Source organism: Bombus vosnesenskii, unplaced genomic scaffold, assembly GCF_011952255.1.
Source record: "Bombus vosnesenskii isolate JDL3184/JDL3185 unplaced genomic scaffold, Bvos_JDL3184-5_v1.1 scf7180000014523, whole genome shotgun sequence".
Taxonomy (NCBI): domain Eukaryota; kingdom Metazoa; phylum Arthropoda; class Insecta; order Hymenoptera; family Apidae; genus Bombus; species Bombus vosnesenskii.
In genome coordinates, this window is record NW_022883500.1 from 31,030 (window position 1) to 35,329 (window position 4,300).

A 4,300-nucleotide genomic window follows, 5' to 3' on the forward strand; every position below is an offset into this window, starting at 1 on the left:
TCGAACTCGGTGAGTCCAATCGCTTGATTCAGCTGCTGAACCTCCTCCTGCAGAGTTATTGGCGACCGTGATGTAAATTTAGGTTCATTATTTTTTCCTATACTACTAGCCAAGTTTTTATTAATTACTACAGTTTCGTTTGATTTTATTAGTGACGTGGCCGCATATCGCTCCATTAGGGGGTGTATTGAGCGCGGGGGGGGGGGTATCCCTCACACCAGTTCCCTCACCCTCTAGATCGCTGCCGGGACGGTCATCATGGAGGTTTTAGTCCGTTGGCGTCCGCCACTACCACGCCGCTTTTTCCCAGAAGCGACCTGGTGTCCTCCACGTTAATAAAAAAAAAAAAAAAAAAAAGTGAGAAAAATAATACGCCAAAAAGGTGTACGTTATAAGGTTCGCCGTGTGCGAAATTATGTCGTTTGACGAATATTCGATGGTTCGCCGCTAAGAAAATTATAACGCAATCCTTGGAAATATCTTGTTTACGGATGAGAGCGATTCTTCCGATAGCAATATTCTCGATCGTCAGACTGCCAAGATTTAGGCTTGTGAAAGTTCTCACATTATGATACAATGATACAGAGATTCAAGCAGGCTTGAGCAAGTTTGATTTATTCCACAGCTCGCTTTAACGTGTAGATAAAATCAATTTGAAAATGGAATAGATATCATATGTTCGCGAGCAGCCAGAAAACAACACTGACGTTATTTCGTATCGCATCTGACTTTAAAAACGAACATAAAATGAAAATAAACGGTTTTTCATACAAAAATGCATACTTGTTACGATGCATCGTGAGTAGCAGAGTAACGCATATGTTCGTGTATTACAGCATGAACGTATTAATGAATAAATAATATATATATATTAAATTAAAATTTTTAATATTTTTATAATTTAATAATTAATATTTATATTATATATATTATAAATAAAATATTTATAGAACTAAAAATATAATTTAAAAATTTTTAATATTTTTATAATTTAATAATTATATTTATTTAAATATTATAAATAAAATATTTATAGTAATATTATTAATTTTTTTATTAATATTAAAAATACAATCTTAAAATTTTTAATATTTTTAATTTTATAGTATCATTAATATTTTTTATTTATATTAATATATAATTAAAATTTTTGATATTTTATAATTTAATATATATATATATCATAAATAAAAAATTTTTAAATTATATATTATACAATTTATATTATAGTAATTTCCATTTTTTCAAAATAAAAAGAATTGTATATTAAACAATTTAAAAATAAAGGGTAGAATATTTAAGTATTAATATTTTATAATTTAATTTTATAGATAATTAAATATTTATAGTAATATTATTATTTTTATTAATATTTTAAAATATTATATATATATATATATATATATATATGTCGGGTTAACATTAGAATTTAAGGCGTGTAACGATTCTTCGTTTGAATTAGCCATCGTTTTATGAAACAGAGATTATATTTACGCGTATATACAAGATTTTACAAAATATTATGAATATTGAGTTTAATGAATGATAAGATTAACAAATGATAAGTTTAACTAATGATTCCAAACGAATCCACGGTCAACGGGATAACTCTTTACTATGCGTAGAATAATTTAAACACAAAAAAAAAATACGATTGCGGAGGCACTCGGTAAATTGCTCGATGTATCACTTTCCAAGGCGATCACACGAATGAATATCTGATGAAAATCTTTTTCGCTGTACGACTGCATTTTGTTCGTTATATGCTCGCTGGAGGCATCGAGAAGCTTCCAATCGCCGCTGCTAGGCAGACTCTGCCAAGAGTTTGTTGTATACTCTTTGGAAGCATCGAGAAAGATCCAAACGTCGTTGCTAGGCAGCCTCTGTCTGGAGTCTGATTCCTAATACAACGTGTGTCCCATTATATCGACATCTCCAAAGTACAATTCTATGTGATTTCTAGGGAGAACAATACAACCGATCCACACCTTCGTCAGGCAAAACGTTTATCCCGTGACCGCGGCTACGCTCGGCGACCAGCTGCCACCTCGAACCCACCCTCGCCATCACATATATCGAACAATTACAAATGACAACAATTGCTTAATTACAGCTATGACAAAACCCAGGCTAAAGCACCAGAAGACTCTCGCAAAATTGCAAAGGGAAGGCTCCGGTTTTCCTTTCATCTCCGACACGTTCTTTGTGATCCCGTTGGCCGCGGATTCGTTATCGGGCCTGAGACCATCGTCACTAGTAACTGGCTAGCTGCGGAAACGATCAACACCTCAAACATGGATAGAAGGCTGAAAGGGAAATACCCAGCAGACCTCACAAAGGACACAACCAAACAAACACGAAGATGGTATTCCACTGGGGGTAGCTACCCACATAATAATCTAACAGCTAAAAAATTCTACCAAATGTCCAAACAGGACAAATTGTGAATCTAATCTATAAAATAAAAAAAAACCTGTGATCTGAGTTTAGATCTCAGTTTAGAGTCATACATCTCCTAAAAGGATTAAGAGATTTTTTAACAAATTCCCAAAATAACAGTGAATTTTAGAACAAAGATAATGGAAATACATAAACATCTTGTTAATAACGACGTGGGTACACTGATAGGAACTAATATCTGCAGAATATATGAATGTCTTAAACATAACGTAATGCTAAAAAACGTTCTCTTTGTCCAACGACCTCTTGATTCCTATACAACCTCTCCTGGTTATCTTGCGCACGCGTAACATTCACGTACCGTTACATGCATTGCCATTCCATACTTTTCGTATCCTTTTTATACGGTTACTTGAATATAGAATTTTATAAAAAATACAAGAGCACAAAAATATAGAAAATATAAAAATATAAAAATAAAAGATTACAAAACTGTCAAAATTACAGAAAATCAGATTAAACATTAGTACCTATATTCTACATTCTTTTTGTATTACATATACATTTTTTACATTATAAATGTCGGGTTTACATTAGAATTAGGGTTAGGGGCGTGAAACGAATCTTCATTTGGATTACACATTGTCGTTGTGCAATAGGGAAGACATTGACTAGTGCAACTGCGATTATTATAGAATCGGACAAGTAACCGTGGTAATTAGATACTCGAGAAACTAATGACAATGATCCTAAGTGCAATAACGAATCCGCGGTCAACGGGATAGTAGATGTACGGGCTCACAAAATCTAAGTCGGACTCTTTCTTAATAAAACGCGTAATATTCACAGGTCGTATGAGGTTACTCTTTTCGTCGATGAGATCGCAAGAAAGAATGAATTTCCGTCCCGATGATGCCACAGAGAAAAACTATGATGGGGTGTGTCTAAGGACACGAGATCATCGGATTTGTCGAGGATAGCCTTCGTTCAGAAAGTAAGGGAAATTGACGTTGCTGCTAATTGGTCAATTTCCATATTGGTGGTTAGAAAAAGATGCTAGCCGCCCTCGAGGGAATGTTGCTAGTTGGAGACGCCGTTCGTTGAAAAATAGGTCTCTCCTATCTTCCCGTAGCTGGGACAAAGACTGTTTGTTTGAAGGACTTTAGTTAACTAAATCCTAAGATTTATAGCGGCTCCTCAGGCTAGCTGAACATGTACTGCGGAGACGCATCGACATCTGGCAATCATCTTACTCGAAGAATAGGGTCTGCGTGTGGCGAGCCAGGGGACAGAAACCGTTGGAATGTTTACTGTCGCGTGCCGCCACAAATATTTCTTTTAAGAAGAGCTATAGAATTACTCCATACCTTTGTTAGACAAAGCGTTCATCCCGTGTTCGCAGCTACGTTCGGCGACTGGCTGTCGCCTCGAGCCCAAGCTCATTATTACAAATCTCGAACAAATACAATCGGATTAAAAGACGACAATTGTTTAATTATGCCTATGATAGAATCTAGATTACGGTGTTAAGGGATTTTCCTGAAGTTCCAAAGGGAAGGCACCGATGTTCTTTTATCTCCGACATATATATGAACCAAAATAGAACATATAAGATATATTTTATATAACATGTTTCATGCCCCACTCTTTTCTTAATCATCACATTTTATGTCAGACATTTTCCTTTCATAATTTCCTCAGACTTTTCTTCTGAACCTCTACCAAGCTGCATATCACTTTTTACTTTCCTCTTTTTCTCCCCCCCCCCGACGTACTGCTTAACCTCGTTCTTGTCTAACACTTTTACCGACACGCGCATTTCCTTTTGTTGTAAGCTTCCTCTAAGACCGGGTATTTCAAAAACGCTCGTTTATTATTTGTAACATTTTCCTCTCAAGCA